The sequence below is a fragment of the Stenella coeruleoalba genome (genome assembly GCF_951394435.1).
Source record: "Stenella coeruleoalba genome assembly, chromosome: 10".
In the NCBI taxonomy this organism is placed as follows: Eukaryota; Metazoa; Chordata; class Mammalia; order Artiodactyla; family Delphinidae; genus Stenella; species Stenella coeruleoalba.
In genome coordinates this window covers 11266165-11283849 of record NC_137156.1, presented here as the reverse complement: position 1 = coordinate 11283849, position 17685 = coordinate 11266165, and the positions used below count along the sequence as shown (strand labels likewise).

General features: G+C 43.1%; 1 long non-coding RNA gene across 1 annotated transcript in view; it reads left to right on the top strand.

Moving 5' to 3' along the window:
- Nucleotides 1–17685, top strand: part of LOC307193301 — a 386923-nt gene that overhangs the window by 13138 nt on the left and 356100 nt on the right. Inside the window, exon 2 of the long non-coding RNA XR_013830291.1 lies at nt 8373–8477. This is a non-coding gene — a long non-coding RNA (uncharacterized lncRNA). The remainder of the gene's footprint in view (nt 1–8372; nt 8478–17685) is intronic.

The window sequence follows — 17685 nt, the reverse complement described above, 5'->3', positions numbered from 1 at the left end:
GGGCTCATGTCCTTGGAGATCCTCTCTGCTTTCAGAGCATTCCTACACATTTCTCTGTCACTTCATGCCGTGTCTTTGCCATTTTTCTCATGTTTTCTGAAATCTTTCCTTTTCAGAGGATATTGGTTTCCTCCCACGAATCAGTTTTTTTAGTTTTTACATTTCATCTCCTGGCAGCCCTTCCTTCTAGGTTCTCACTTTCATCTTAGGACAAATGTTAGCATTCTTTGAATGTCCATTTCTGATTGAGCTAAACCTAGTGACTAGTTACTCTGGGTCAGGCAGCATGCTAGGCTTTTTCATTTATCAGTGACTTTCAGAGAAACCCTGCATTGCTATCCCATTTTCACACATGAAGTATGCTGGGTAAGTTGGACTTGTAGTAAGTGGTCAGGCAGCTCTTCTAACACAAAACAAATTCTCTCTTAGCTGTATTTCAAGCGGTTTCCCTTAAAGGTAGATGGAGATTGCTGTCAGAATCAACTGACATTGAGGAATTGCTCCAGTTCCCCCACGTAACTAGATTGGGGATGTAATTAATCCAGCGTCGTAGGTGAAACTTCATTTCACGTGTGTGTGTGTGTTTTAATGTTGGTCAGTATGGTGAGCAGATGTTACCCTTGGCTTTAGTGAACAACAAAAGCATTTGATTAATTTTAAAAAACAGCTCTAGACTCACCAATGGCACACGATGAGAGTCAATCTATATTCCCCTTCATTTCATTAGTCTGTCTCCTGATTTTGTTCAGGCCTGATTATTTTTTCCTTTTCTAGCTTTGGTGCCTGGGGAATCCAGGCCAATTTGCACAGCCACTTTTCTCCAGCTCCTGGAAAGCAGTCATTCAGCAGGTGGGAACTCGCGGGCCAATACAGCAGTGCAAGATTCGCTGTTTGGGTGGCAGGGAGAGAGGCGCCGAGTGATTGATTATCTCCAACATGAATAGCGCATGGCCTACAAACAAAATATGCAGTTGCCTAGACCAGCTTCCTAGTGCCTTAGGTCAGAGAAGAGAACACGTAATGGAGTGGTTGGGAAGCCTCGCGTCTGAAAGGGGTGAGGATGTGGATAGTCACTGGGACCGTCTGGTAATTGGAAAATTTGAGGTGGAGGAAAATTAAGTGATCTGGGAAAGGGAAAACAGATTCAAACGCCATAGTCTTATTACAGATTGGGAGGCCTCTCAGGCCAGGAGAGAAGAACGTTACTAGTGCAGGTGGAAGAAGCATGGCTGTACACTTGCCATTGGTGCCACTTGTGTGGAGATTAACGATGAACAGGGCTGACTTGTGGTAGTTTTGTGTCTCTCTGGTCTTGGTGGCTAGATGATGAACTTCCTGTGGGCTGGGTAATGTCATATCTCTGGTGCCAAGCAGAATGCTTTGAATGGAGCACATACTCAGAAAATATTAACTGATTAGTAAGTTGATTGACATAAAGTTGAACGCTCACTTGAACAAGAGACCCAAGTAATTCACAGTTTAGGTGTACGCCCTGCTAGGTACTGTAAGATGCAGGTCCTGAGCCCCTGTAATTAAAAATGTTAGGGCACAGGCTAACTTATTAAAACAGAAAGATCCCAAAATGTAGTGACGTAAATAGGATTGCAATTTCTTTTTCTCTTACATAACAGTCCAGTGGTCAGCAGGCGGGGGCTGGAGGTAAGGCAGCGGCTACAGCTTCAGTGAGCAGGAGGGAGGGAAAGAGCCAGGAGAGTGTCCGGGAAGTGGCATCTATCCTTCTGCTCATGTCCCTTTGGCTGCAGCTTGATCACATGGCCACACCGAGCTGCAAGGGAGGCTGGGAAGTGTAGTCTCCAGTTGAGGGACTATGCACAGGTACAACTTAGGAATTGCATTATTAAAATGGAGAGAATGAATGTCGGTGGACATGTAGCCTCTGATATAGTACCTAAGCTAAATTTTCCTCAAGAGGCTTCCCTTTCCTTCCCTTTTCCAAGGAGGTTACAGGAAATAGAAGCAGCAGTTGCTGAATCCTATTTGCCAACCACCTGTAATCCTACAGATGTTGACAGTATAGAGCTCTATCCAGAATCTGAAGTCTCCTCCTCTGGAGGCATATTAGAGACAGAGATGGAGTGAGATGATGAAACCGCCTACGAGGTGCAGATGCAAACTCTTGGGAGAGCCAAGAGATTTTTGCCCCAGAGAACTAAAGTAATTTTGGTTGGTTGTGGGGAAAACATTACAAATGGGTATGGCATTGTGCAAAGTGTTAAATCTTAAGGAGGACTGCTGAATACATCATGTTCAGGACTTAATCCTCTTGTTTTTTATGATGGTGTTTTACTCATTTTAAAATTAGTGCATGTACAATTTCAGAAATGTAGAATTGCTCTTTATTCAACTTAAGATTTCCCAATATATATTGTAAATTGACCTGGCACTGCTGAGATTTGTTTGTGGTAAAATGAAAGGAGTTTTGGTTTTGATTCAGAAGACTTGAGTATGAGTCCCATTTCTGAGCTTTTTTGGCCACAGTGTTAATTTATGAACGGGAGATAATAGTAACCAATTTAGAGAGGTGGTGGGGATGAAATGTGCTATAGGTGTGAAAGCTCTAGATCAGTACTCTCAAGCATGGTACAGATGCTAGATGCTGTTACGACTATTACTGTTATGAATTGTCAGTTTACTTTTAAATAACTCTGAGTGGCCTGATATCAATTTGGGCATTTTGAAGCTCAACTACTAATAGTATAAAACTAAAAAATTTATTGTAATGGTTGAATTGGGGCTCGAAAAATCTCTGCCTAGTCTCCTTTTGAGATAGCACAAGTTTTCTAAAGTATTTGAAGTTGTCTTTAGATGTGTCCATGGTTCATTTTCTTTCTTAGGTATAAGGCTTATGCAATTGATTGGTAATAAAATAAATTTTATAACTGGAATGAAAAAAAAATTCTTCCCAGTGATTGTGAAAACACCAGGGAAGATTCGTGGCTAACAGTACCTGTGTATGACTTTTTCCTTCTTCCTCCACAAGAAGCCACCTTGAAGTCTTGTATATGGATGACAGTGTTTCAAATAGGATTATCATGTTCTCTAGGTTTATTTACTTGAAGGAAGTGCCCAGGGCACTATTATGTTACCTACAGGATAATTCCAAGATGAAAGGAAATCCATGATCAATGCGAAAGGCCCTTCCTTTGAACTGTTCTTATGGCTGTCACCCAGAGCTGCTAATACAGAGCAGAAAGTCTGCAAGCCAAGAGTATGTCTCTGGACACATGTGATCTGGACAAATGGCTCATCTCTTCTCTGTGGTAGGTTCTTTACTTGTCGAATGGGAAGCCCACTGCTGGACTCCTACCTCGCCATGCTGCTCTGTGGAGTGCTGGAAGGCATTTGAGGGCAAAGATTGTTTAAAACCACCTGGTCTTGGTTTAGGACATTCTGTTGGCTAAACGAGACTTACTCAAACACTGGAATATAGAAAGAAGAGTTCCTTTGCAGCCCACACCTTCTAGGAAGTAATATGGACTGAAAACCAATGATCCGTATCTTGCCAGGTAGCAGGCTATGCCCTGGGTGCCAGATAAGGACTCTTTATGACATTAAAGTACTATTTATTACCATATAGAATACCAATTTTTTTCCAGAGAGCTGACCCATTAAGTAAAATAAAACAAAATCACCTCTATTATCTTGTAAATGGGTATGTTCTGATGACAACAGACGATGATAGAGAATAATTTCTACAAGCTATTGATGTTCTAGGTATTATAGACGCAGAACTATGGTTTTCATGGGATTGCTGAATGAAGGCATCGTTCTCATTGTGGAGTCTGGACATCAAGCCAGTCCTACTTCTGTTCAATGCCACAGATTACAGTTTAAACAGTTGGGACCTTGAATACTCCACTGGTAGCCTGCCAGTGAAGACCTGCTGTGTTCTAAGTTGCAAAATGGGAGAGAAAGAGGAGGATACTAGAGATAGGACTGGGTGTGAGATCCATTCTTGCTTGTGGCACCAGCGCCACTGGTGGAAAGCGGAGGTTGTTTGACTCTGGAGAGAGACACCACAGTCGGCCTAGGGTCAGGCTAGTCACGGTCCAGGTATTTGGTTTCTCCCCTGCTTGTTGAAACAAACCGTTTGCTATTAGTTCCAAGAAAACCAACCACTAAACTGAGAACCAACCCCAGGTGAAACCAACTGAAAGTTGCACAGGGGCTAGTAAGACTGACCTGTTTTTGCCTCTCTGCTTCCTGACTTGCTGCATTGGCTTCTGCTCTGTCTCTCACTCTGGTACAAGAACGAATAATATCCTCTGGCCTTGAGGCCACCCCACCCATGGTTTGACATAGTCGTATCTAGTACTTGAAAATGCAAAGTACTTGTGATAAAACATGGCAGAGGGGCAGGGGTACCATTAACCCAAGGCCCACAAAGCGTGGTTCCTAGTGCCTCTTGCCAATAACAGTTCATCTCTGCCACCTCCCCCCGGAGGACGCGTGTAGAAGGTCGGCTCTGAAGGGAACTTAGGGTTCCTTTTCTACTTCACTCTCCTCACTTTTAAAGATGAGAAAAGGCCCGAGAGTTAAAGTGACTTGCCAAAGTCATTGGTCAGTGGCTGAGCTGTTACAGGAATTTGTGCCTTCCGCGGAGCACAGTCCCAGAGCGCAGTGTGTGTGGTACCCCTGGAGCCATGGTAGAACTCCTAGTCTACTGCCCTTTCAAGGCCATGACGCTGGGATTGTGGCCTTTGTCTCCTTTGTTCTTTTTGGGATTGTCACCTAATGTCACTGAGCTTGTTTCCTCAAACCCGCAAAATAAGAATCCCTCGCAAATTTATGAGGTTGGCCTGATGTTCATATGAGCCAATGGATGGAAAGTGTCATTTGTAATTTTAAAGCAATCTGCTGCCATAAGATGTGATTATATAACTATCTGCTATATAACATCGTCAATCCATTTTTTTTCTTTTTCTTTTTGGCCTGGAGCACCTTAATCCCTTGGTCGGCCTTAATTAATTTCAGGTGTATGATTAATATGTTAATGACACCCTCATTCAGCCCTCAGCACTTAATTGTTCTACAATTTCTCTGACTCCAGGTGTACTCTATACTCTCAAGCTCAGCAGGGCTTTTGTAGAGAGGGTATATCTTTTTGACATTTTGAAAATCCCCTTTCCAGCAAAAGATAAACCAAAGGATTGATCATTATTGTTGCAAGACAATTCCAGAGAACTATTAATAGGGAGCTCTGCTTACTGAGACCTGAATAGAGAATGGATCAAATTATAAATATTCAGACAAACATGCAACTTCCCAGCATTTGAACTATTGTTTGAAACTGGGAGAAACATGATTTTAGTCTCGTATCATGGGGAACCTTAGGAATGAACAAGGCTGAGCAGTGGTCCTCGGCAGGGGTAGGGAAAGCAAGCGTTCACAGTGGCCATAGTTAAGAGCAAGGACCAAGTGTGATGTTTGACAGAAGGGACATTTTCAGTCAGTTCATGTAATTGGGCGTCCGTTGTCTAGTTCAGCCTTTTCCTTTCCTTCACGTCTCTTCTTCGTGTTAACTCCGTGGCTGAGTGGAGTAGCTAGCTGTCTCTGCAGCGATCTGCCAGGGTATCTACAGGCAAAAGCAAATAAGGACATAAATAAAAGTTCTTGTTTCAAGAGATTCTTTCCGAAAGTAGCCCCAAATGTCTGCTGTTGTCTTTGTTATTTTTCTGGGTGGATTTTCTCAGTCTCTGCATGTCTGGCTTGATGGATAATCTTTCCAATGTGGAGGAATAGTTCAGACTGGAAACAACATTAGAAAAGCTTGAAGAATTCATTTTTCATACCTGCTGCAATGTGTTAATGACCGAAGGTTACACAAAACACCAAATATTTGAATCTCCTGATACGGAAAGTTAGCAGAAATGCTTCATGCCATTTTCCATTGCTATTCCAAGACCACATCTGTTTGGAACTGAACTGTAGCATGCGTGCTGGGGAACCTGTATGAAATTAACTTTTATAGCTGCCTTTACAAGCAGGATCTTTTATTGTCTACAACTTGGCTGGGATTCAGGAAGTTCCCAAAATGATTTATTGTCATGTGTGCCTATTCTGTGGCAGCTGATGAAACTGATATATTATTGAACATATGCAGTCACTCTGGCTAGAGACAACAGATCATCTAAGCCTTTTATCCAAAAGGATTGAAGAATCCACATTGTGGAAGGGGAAAAAAAAGTTGAGTATTTTGTTTTAAGCGAAATAATTACTTGCAGGAGCAAAACATTTGTTACCAATCCTATAGTTCTTTTCTGCTTGCAACATAGTGAAAACATTAGAATCTAGAATATATTAATTAACTAAATACATAAGGTAATATTTCCCCAATAAATGTTGGATCACATTCTTATAATATCTGGGATAGTTAGTTCTGTTTATTAGACCATGATATTAAGGATGAAAGATCATGAATTTAAACTTCTTTCATGTTACTTAATGAAAAAAAAAACACCCAAACCCTCTCTTCTAGTTTAACAGAAGGGCTTGTCCAACCAGTCATATGGTTGCAAGAGGAATTTGGTGAAATGGTGGGTAATAACAACAGAATCTCTCTTTACTAGTTGAAAAACTCAAGAGCATGTTTTTCTGCTGATGAATCAGAACTTCCGTACGTGAAAGACAGCACCATTAACTAATCAACAACGAGAACAACATTGCATTTGATTAAATTCAAATACAGGAAAGAAAAAGATTAAATATAATTCTAGGATCTGCATTTATAGCTTATAAAATATTTAATCCTGTGGCAAAATCTGGAGTTTCTGGATTCAGCGTGTGCTCTCTCAGCCAGATAGCTAACTGACACATTCATATTTCAATTGGAAATGGATAGTCAAAGATCTGGGAGTTTCAGATGGATTTGGAAATGAAGCCTCAAGACTCCAGATCATATAAGGCTGTGTTAACCAGTTAGCAGATTTAGATCCAGTTTTCTAGTTCCAGTGTCAATTGAAAACATTTGATTTATAGTGTCAGTGGAAAACAGACAAATCTCTAGGTATTATATATAAACACTGTCTACAGGGTCATTTATAAGACAAAGGGAGGGTAGTTACTCCAAGTGGAATGAGAGACAGTTTTTTCTCTTGACAGTGTAGATGCCCACGTTTTTGGAACAGAATTTGGGTGCTGGTTTTGGGATTCTGTCTGGTCAACACTAATCCTCTTTCTTCCAAAAGCACTTTTTTCCCTTTAAAATGGAAGTGGTTCATATAGTTGCCACCTTACTCATCGTCATAGGAAGTGTAGCTCTCGACAGATGTCATTCACTTTCTACAAATAGAAAAAATAGAAACTGAATTTAAGGGGCCTAGCAGCATTGATTACAAACCTGATCCCTGAAACTCTGACATTATGTTTCTGTGTACGAGCTGACGGTGGAAGCAAAATGAGTCCTAGTTGAGTAAGTGCCTTGGTTGTATTCAGTTTGCTTTCCCTCACTTTAATCTGTTAGGCTTGGTAGTTTGACAGAGTTACATGTTAAAAAACTTATTTCATAGACAGGTGAGTTAGTTTCACATAGTGAAATAATCTTTCATATCTAAGGACAGTTGCTAAGTGTCAGAACAGTATGGTCCTGTACCAAAATGGGTCACACACCACATACTCTTGAGGCTGGGAGCAACCAATGCAGAGTGCTTATCTTACTCTCAGGCACGTCGTCTTGCTTATGAAGAAGGATTACACATTTTCAAGGGGTTGGAAGCAGTTGAATGTGGGTAATGTTAATTTGGTGTAAAACTTCAAGTGGCATATTACTAATGCCAAAGAACAAAGCAATCGAGGATCTGGTAACTAATTACTAACAGCACTGTCATTATTTTATGTAAGTGTGAACAAGAATCATATGTTTCTTTTTTTTTTTTTTTTTTTTTTTTGCGGTACGCGGGCCTCTCACTGCTGTGGCCTCTCCCGTTGCGGAGCACAGGCTCCGGACGCGCAGGCTCAGCGGCCATGGCTCACGGGCCCAGCCTCTCCGCGGCATGTGGGATCTTCCCGGACCGGGGCACGAGGCCGTGTCCCCTGCATCGGCAGGCGGACTCTCAACCACTGCGCCACCAGGGAAGCCCCATATGTTTCTTATAGTTCATCCTTGTTGATGTACTTGGTGTTGCTGGTAAAAGTGTGATGATGAGCAGCTAGTTGATTGCTGAGATTCGCCGTGGACGACTCCTGATAGCAGTGTTTTGTGCCCATGCCCAGAGGCCCCAGGGGCAGTGGACATTCTTTAAATAAGTGAAGCAATTTAGTAGTTGTTGTGATTTAAAGGCACTATCACAGACTTGAATTAGGGGACCCTGCCATAATCATCTGTAGCTAATGACACTGATTTGGTGTTGCAGGAAGCTGCTGAGACTACCAGACGGAGGCGTCTAGACTTCACAATGCGGCTTTGCCTTCCCTGGGAGCTCTAGGTCTTGCAGTAGAAAGAGAATGGATGGATATTGGTGAGTGTGGGGAACTACATTAATACAGGGGTTCCAGGAAGAGAGGGGGATGTTAATATTTATTCTAGGTCCGCCAGCTGCTGTGGATACCTGGTTTGTTTGTTTGTTCAAAGAGCCCTTTATTCGAGAATCTTGAGATGATTTATCTAATGCCCATGATAGGACAAAAAGGACCCACTCCCCAAACGGAATGATTGTGAATTGAAAGACACTCAGACCAAGGGCTAGGGGTTTGTGTATTAACATATAAAAAGGGATGCTGAAAATATAAAGGCAGAGTAACTGAAAGGAAAGAACTTAGACTCACAGAATCTTAAAGTGTGGAGCTAGACGGGATGTAAAGATAATTGTCTAATCTCCTACCATTTATTGAATGATGAAACTGAAGCCCAGTGACATTAAGATCTCGTAGTGGGAGAATTAGAATTAGAATCAGCCTCCTAACTCCCAGTCCAGTATTCTCTCCAGTACATCATTTCCTAGAAAAAGTCTAACTCTTCATTCTCTAAGCCCACGCTTATCTAGGAAGCATCCAACTATAATTTACTCATTGGGTAGATCTCTCTCTCTCTAGATAACTGGTCTTGTGCCAGACACATGTCACTCCTCATTGTAAATTAGTAAATTTACTCTCTGGTGTGAATCCATCTCATGTGCCTCTGGGAAGCTTAAGCCACTTCCTAGGGCCACTGGACTGGGGATCAGAAAATCTAGGCTCCTGTCTTATCTCTCTCAAGTCAATTAACCTCTCAGGTCTGTTCTCTTATTTATAGAGTTAGAAGAATGATTGGGGGATCTCTAAAGCCCACTCAGCTCCAAATTGCTAAGACTCTATTTAAACATTGTCTCTATTGAAGAAGAGACAAGGAGAGCCATTTCCTGGACAGGATGATGTCTGTCTTTTTATATGCAAATGTGCATTGTGAGTTTCAAAAAGGGGGGTGGCTATGAACTGCTGGTGGAAGAGAATAGACCCAGGTGGCCTGACAACACCAGCAAGCAAAGTTGGGAAAGACCAAAGATGTTTAGCTGAAAGGAATGACCAATGAAGCCGGTAAACAGAATCTAGGTTAAGCTTACTGAGAGTCCATTGACTGAGGTTGTGGTAGAAACCAGCTCTTTGAGCTTCTCTAAGTGTTATTTTCCAATAATGTCGTAGGAAAAAAATTATTCTATGATCACATAAGTTTTAAAAATATTGGGTCAACAAAATTAAGTTGGTATCTTTATGAAGACTTCTCAGTGCCTTTAACATGAGAAAATGCTTTGGGAGTGTCCAAGATGCAGAATTTCCCAGATTCCTTTGGCCACAGAACACATTGTTCTCTGATACTTTCCAGGGGAAATGCTGTCCTAGAACAGACTTGGAAAGAGGAGAGGACAATTCAGGGTGTGCTTTGGAACCGTGAGAACCCAGCATGCAGGCAGCACCAGAGCAGGCTGAGAGCGGGTCTGAGCAGGTCTGAGCCTGGGACTGCAAATGTACCGCGGTGGGAATCTGCCGGTGAAACTGTGACCTTGAAGGGAAGGCCCAGGATAAAGTATCAATACATGCCTTCCAAAAGGAGAGAGTGGGTGCATAAGAACTCCCAGGCTATCTGACGCTTTCAGTTAGACTCAACTAGTTGTATTGCTTACATGGTTTCTAGTTACATCCAGGACTGTGAATGGTATACAGGGCAAAATACCCTCATACTGAAACAAAGATGAATTTTTATATGATTTTTTTGGGGGGAAAGATTAATTTTGCAGAGAACAGTAAGTAAAGGAGCAGGTTAGAGCCCAGAACAGGTCTTGGAAGAAGAATGTGGAATCTCAACACTGTAAAGACCTGGAGTTTTTCACTGGAGGTCCAGGGACAGGCATCAGAGGATCATTGGATGCATGGGTACGGTTTTGTGGGGATGTGTACACCTGCTGTTTTGGGAACAGTGCGAATGGCTTTCATCAGATTCTCAAATCAGTCTCTAATCTCAAAAGCAGTTAGCAGTGCCTTCCTGTGGCCCATTTTGCAGGAGAGGAGACTGAGGCTTAGAGAGATGAAATAGTTTGCTGGATATCAGCATATTGTTTTTATCTTTGGTTCTTGCAGTGAGGTTCCCCTGAAAGCTGGCAAGCTGTAGATGGAACAGAAAATCCACTGGGGGAGCCTTGATCACTGGTTTAGGGATTGCCCTTGCTCCTAGACCAAAGTAGGCTTTGAAATACACATTACATTTCCCATTTTACAGGCAGAAGACAGACAGTACAAATTGTTCAGAGTGACCTACAGCTTGAACATTTGCATTAGAAACCCTGAGTCTTGACTCCCATAAGAAATTACTCATAATTAATTTGTTACATCTAAAAAGAACCCCCAAAACAAAAAAGAAGTTTGGTTTTAAACATGCACTCATCATGAAAGGTTTCTCTGTATTCAGTATCACACTGTGTTTTTGCCTTGAATATCACAAGTATTTTGAAATCAAAAGGATTTTCATTTTACCTTTTAGAAACGTGGTATAATTTATCTGCATGATTGCATTTTAATTAGCACTCCCGTTGCCTATTTAAACATGCAAAGATATAAAAACAAACCAACCAAATAGGAAGACATATTATAGCCAAGGTGTTTGCTACTGTCTGTTATTGAGCACCGCCTGGGGATAAACCCGTACCAGACTCAAGTTCAACAGTGTGAACTGGTTCCAGATAAACCCATTTGTATGCATCGTATTTTACATAAGGGTTAAGCTGTCTTAGCAATTGTTGATAATTATGGATCCTTGCATAGCTCTGAGAATCTCCAAACGTTCTTTGGGAGTAAATCAGCCATTCCCACAATTTCAAAACAAATGTGTAAAGAATTTTATAACGGGGCATTTTTACACAAGTCTTGGGTGGTCAGGTGTTGACCCTTGAAAACCTAAAATCACATCAGAGTTCTGCCTGTGTGTACTCTGTTGTGGTCAGGGAGGGCAGGGTGAAGGATGTAAACCACAGGAATGGATTTAACTTTGGAGGGGGGTTTTAACTCTCTCTATAGCACAGTACGAGGCAGTGGGTCATCGTGGTGCCTGCTGCTGTTCCGGGAGCCTCCACTGCTCAAAATTCTGAACTAGGCTATTAAAATCAAATAAAGGCGCAGTAAAGAGAATTTGACCTTCTGGAGTGAACCTTGGAAGCCCTAGCTTCTAACACGTAAGACCTTCGTGCATTGAGCAAATTGGTCCTGATTCCTTCACCCTTTTCAGCAGTGGCCATAGGAGATCAGGTGAGCTGTAGCTCAGGCTAGTGGTCAGACCTCCATGATTATCCACCAAATATCAGCTCTCAAAATTGGGCTGCAAATTGGCCTAAATAGTAGTCCACGGATATTTCACAAAATACCGCTCTACGGTAAAATGAAGTGTGTATTGTTACATGGCTTACTTAGTTACCAGCTAGTCACCTAAAACTAGGATTCCTTGGAATGAAATACTTAAATCCTCCTCTTAAGTCATATTGTAACCAAAAACCTCTGGAGAAAAATTTCGTATCTGAGCAGCTTTGAAAGAAAACCTAAAGCAAATTTAGAACTCGTAGCTTTAAAGTAACAGCAGTTCTTTAGCAGCCCCGGCTGGTATCATTTTCTTGTGACATCTCATTGAACAGAACTACTCATGAGATAGGACTACTGTTGTGGTGGAATTCAAAATCATGCTTCTTGCAAAGCAAGTTGTTTCCATCTTTGTAATCATAGATCATTATGAGGTCCATTAGAAATAATTTGGTTATGAAATCTCAGTTAATAGTTTTAGATATCCAGAGCATTCTGGGCCAGAGTTGTAATAAACAGTCAAAGAGACTTGCCCTCTGAACTCCTAATGCCTAAACAATGGGCCTCCAACTCAATAACTGACATTGCTGATGGCAAGGGCCCCCACTGATGACTTACTTTTCCTCTCCCGTCAAATTCCCCATAAAAAGAATCAGGGTGCATGGACAACAAAACAAGGGTGACAAACCAGAATCTTTATCCATCTAGACTCTTCAGCACGATGCTGACAAGTGAGAGTGAAAGCACAGACTTCCTGCTCTTTCTCTCTAAGCCCATTAAGCCTTCGCTGGTCAACAGGCCTGCAATTGCTTTTGTATGGTTCTCCCTCCTTCCCCCATTTGTTTAAAGCATTGCAAGTCCTCCAACTGCCATGGCCGTCATTCTCCCTGAAAGCCGCCTGCGCGATGGCAGGGGCACAATGGGAGAGGGAGGCTAGCAGTGATTCCTTTGTGCCTCAGAGGGTTTCAGGGGATGTGGGAGGCTGAAGCAGCCATCCTCATGTAGGTACTGAAGGCCGACAGGTGGGGCAGGCTCTTGTGAGCGGATCTGCAGGAACACGTTTTTATCTTTTCCAAGTGCTGTCGAGTGTGGGTTGTAAGAACCAGATAAGATGTCTCATATGTGCCTGTGAGCCACTAATCGAGATGGCCTTCATTCAAAAATCTTTGTAGCTCTACTTCCCATTTACTATATTCTCTTAAGACCTGGATTGGGTCGCCAAAAATTTGTGTGATCTTATGTATGTCCCTTGCTGTGAGATAATAGAAAATATATATATTAGTCTCTGCCCCCGGTTCCTGGCACAGAGTTCCTAAATCTCTTGGAATTTCCTGGGTGTTCACAGTACCTTTTGTTCTAATGGGAGGACTCTTGGTGGGCTCCCGGATAGGGGCTGGTCACCAGAAAGACCAAGCCTTGATTAGAAGCTGCACGTTTTCAGCCCTACTCCCCCATTCTCCAGAGAGGGGAGAGGAGCTGGAAATGGAGCTCATGATTGATGGTACCTACATGAGGAAGCCTCCATAAAAATCCTCAAAGTGTGGGGTTCAGAGAACTTCTGGCTTGGTGAACACGTGGAGGTACAGGGGGTGGGTGGTATGTGATGCCCAGGGAGAGGGATGGAAGCTCTGTGCCCCTTCCCGCATACTTTGCTCTATGCGTCTCTTTCATCTGGATGTTCATTCATGCCCTTTATCATATCCTTTCATCCTAAACTGGTAAAGTAGACTCTTGAGTTCTGTGAGCTGCTCTAGTCAATGAATCAAACCTGAAGAGGGGATTGTGGGAGTCTCCGGTTTACAGCCGATGGGTCAGAAGCTCCCGTGACATTGCTATTGGCATTTGAAGTGGGGCAGGGAGGACCGGTTTTGTGGGACTGAGTCCTTAACCTGTGGGATCTGACGCTAGCTCCAGGTTGAGAGTGTCAGAATTAAGTTGTAGGACGCCCAGCTGGTGTTGTGGAGTTGCTTGGTGTGGGAAAAACCTCCACACATCTGGTGTCAGAAGTGGTGTGCGTGTGGTAGTCGTGTGAGAGTGAAGGAGAGACACAGGAGGAGAAGTGTAGGTTTTCTTTCCCCTACATTCTCTGAGTTTCAGTTTCTTCATCAGTAAAATGAGAATAGTTCAGTGGTTCTCAGATGCAGTCCCCAGACCAGCAGCATCAGCTTGTCTGGGAACTTGTTAGATATGCACATTCTCAAACCCCAGCTGAGATCGACTGAATCAGCCCCACTGGGTGGGACCCAGGCATCTGCATTGTTTTGACAAGCCCTGCAGGGGACGCTGATGCACATTCAACCCCTGGAAGATGTTTCTAGCATTGGCATTTGTATGCCTCTTAGTTTTAGCTCATCAAGCCGGTACAAACTCAAAGCCCTACATACACATGGTAACATTTCCAGAGTGAGACGTGTCAAGTGTATCAGGTGTAAGCATCCTTGCCGATATATAAACGAAGGATTATAATCATGTGATGAAAGGAAAACTCTAGAAAGGTGAACTAGCTTGGCAGGTTGAAAGCCTTTCTCTTCGGAATTCTCTCTCTTTCTTAAGTCCAGCTGAGATGATTTCACAGGACAGTGATAAGTGCTTGTCTCCTGGTGGACAGCTCTGGGCAAAATCGACTTGGGTGTGCACATCTGCTTGCTCTGAAAAGAGAATTGAAGGCTTTTTCTTTCCTTACCCAGGGATCAGTTCTTTGTTTGATAAAGATGCCTCGAGAACACTAATAAATGCTGTGCAGCTTCATCTGTTAAAGCAACTGCTGTGGTATATCTTACGGCTGGGAAGACAGGCCCTTCTGAAACAGGTGTCAGTTATTATACCTGTTCTGACCCCAGGCCTCCTTGCATATGTGATTTTTACTGCCTCTTATGCACCCCTCCCTCCCTCCTCCTTGCTTGCATAACTCTTACTTATCTTTTGGGACTCAGTACAGGCATCAGTCTCTTCTGGGATGTCTTCCTGAACTTCCACAGTTGGGTTAGGAGCCCCTCTTCACTGACCCCAGGGTCCCCTGTGCTGATCTTTATCGTAGCCATCAACACAGTGTTATCACTGCTACTAACTCATCCATTTCCCTGACTCAGCAGAGCTGCAGGAGGACAGGGCCTGTCTCACTCATCATTCAGTTCATTCCCAGGGTCTAGCATGGTGCCTGGCATGTAGAGAGCATCAATCATTCTTTATTTATGGAGAGTGGCTCCATGTCTCCTGGCCACCCTCCATTAGATTTGTTTATGCCTTTTATTCCCCCATTTGTTTATGCATCTATCAGTCAAATATCTATTGTCCAACTAGCAGACGTGGCCCAAAGATAAGACATGGGGGCTGGCTGTTGTCGGGGATTCAGAAGGGAGCCCACTGCACGCTCTCTTCAAGGACCTGAGGCCCCGGTGGCATCCCTTCTCCTTTTTGTTTGTTTTTGCGCCTCAGGTGCGGAGTCCTGGTCACAGCACACTGTGGTCCTTGGTCTGTTCAAGAAGGCCCATCTCCTGATGGATGGCATGCTTTCCTTTTTCCCGTTCCCCACCCCCACTTTTGTCCTCTCCATAGGCCGTCGGTTTAATGTGTTTGTATGTATTTACTTTATTTGCTTGTACTCTTGTAGAACATGGATTTCTGTTTTGTGAACACATGTTCTGCGTTTACGTAAATGGCGCATAGGAAACCTCACTCTGCTTCTTGCTCGTTCTGTTTGGCACGTTAACAGGCATCCTCGTTGCTCTGCGCCTCTTCCCTGTTTCACTCATCTGTTCCCACAGTGACTGCCTCCACTCCCCCACCACAGACACAGGTGAACATCCTCAAACACGTCCCCTTATTGACTAGCAAGAATTCGTGGCATATGTGCCCTAAGACTCAGAGGCTGGTTTGCTGTGTCACAGAATGTGTATGTCCTTACATTGTCTGAGTACTGCTAGATTTTCTCTAGAATGGCTGCCTGGATTTTGTGGGTTGGCAGGAGTTACTTACATATATTCTATAAATCTATTTATTTATTTTTGGCTGCATTGGGTGTCTGTTGCTGTGCGCGGGCTTTTCTCTAGTTGCGGCGAGCGGGGGCTACTCTTCGTTGTGGTGCGCGGGCTTCTCGTTGCGGTGGCTTCTTCTGTTGTGGAGCATGGGCTCCAGGAGCAGGGGCCTCAGTAGTTGTGGCTCGCGGGCTCTAGAGCGCAGGCTCAGTAGTTGTGGCGCACGGGCCTAGTTGCTCTAGGCATGTGGGATCTTCCTGGACCAGGGCTCGAACCCGTGTCCCCTGCATTGGCAGGCGGGCTCCCAACCACTGTGCCGCCAGGGAAGTCCCGAGTTACTTATATGTATTCTAGATTGTAGTCCCTTGTTGGTTTTGACATTGCAAATATCTGCTTTCAATTTGTTGCTTGTTAGCTTTGTCCATGGTATCCTTTTTTAAAAAAAATCATTTTTTCTTCTCCAAAATGTACTGCAAAGATTGGTTTTGAATAGCCCTAAATGATCCTTTGATTATGAGCAAAAGTGAGTAGCTTTTCACCCTAACATGAACTTTGCTATGTTTGCAGATATAGCCATGGATAGCATCACACAGATGTGGGCCTCAGCACGCCTGAATGAGGTACTCAGTTGAGCTTTAATACAGAAAAACCCTTAAGTATTAACCATAAAATTACCTAAACGTCAGTCATTTTGGAAATAGGGCTATAAGTGTTGTAAATAGGAAGCCATATGTATTTGTAATAACCCCTATAATAACCAAAACAAGAGAGAAAGAAAAATTCATGAGAAAGTACTTGTGACCTTGGGGCTTGGGGCCCAGGACTCGGAAGGGCTGAGAGAAAGAGCAACTGGCTTTCCTTTGAGCACCGTTTGCATTCCTTGTGAGAATTCAGAAACAGCCCTCTTGATGGTTCCAGTTAGCTCCACTAATTTCACCTTGGCTGGCAGCTAGCGTATTGAGTTAGCAAAGATTCCAGAGGTGTGTATATTGATGAAAAAATCAGAATTCCCTTGTATACGTTAAGGGCCTTTATGATACAGCCCCAGTAATCTCAATCTCATCCACTCCTTCCAGCCTCTCCTCACTTCTATTTGATGGAAAGCCACATCAAGTTCATGCTGAAGGTCTCCTTAGCATATGCCACCTGTGTGCACAGGCTGGTGTCCTGATGGACTTCTACCTGTACTCAAGACTCAGCCCAACCTATGTCTTATGTATGAAACTCCGTACTTCCCCCATCCCATCCCAGGTGCTTTTATTGTGTCAAGTATGCACGTCACTTGTATGTATAGCGATGTCTTGTACTTGTTCTGTGTCTGCCTGCTCTGGTTTCTTAAGGAAGGAACAGGTCACGTTCATTATGTATCACCAGGAGAATCTCAGACATATGGTGGAGACTCTGTAATTCTCTCTAACATGAGGGGAATCTGCTTTCTCACCCATTAAAGATTACCATCTGACAGCCCAGATCCTCAAGCTTTTAAAAGATCAAGCAGCTAATTTGAAGAGTAAATCCATACTACTATGTCACTGGTTTAGTGTGTAAAACCTTCCACATGATAGTTACACCTTAAGCGGAAATTTCTGGAAACAGAGGACTGATTGTAATATAGAGGAATGATGGTAATGATGGAATTTGCAGGTAGCAGCATGGCAGTTAGAAAGGGTGGGTGATCATTTGGGGGTCAGCCAGTCCTTTCAGTGTCACTCAAATGACCTCACTTTTGTAAACATCAATATTTAGGAATATCTTGGGTATGTTCACAAAAAAGTTGGCCTTTCCTCCTACGCTTCATATTTGTAGGTTTCTCAGTAAAAGCGTTTAAGTATATAGCACATGGAGTTTCTGAGTAGTTACTCTGATATGGGTTAAATTTCATCATGACAACAAGACACTGATACTTTCACCCGGAGTAAGATGTGTTTGATGATAT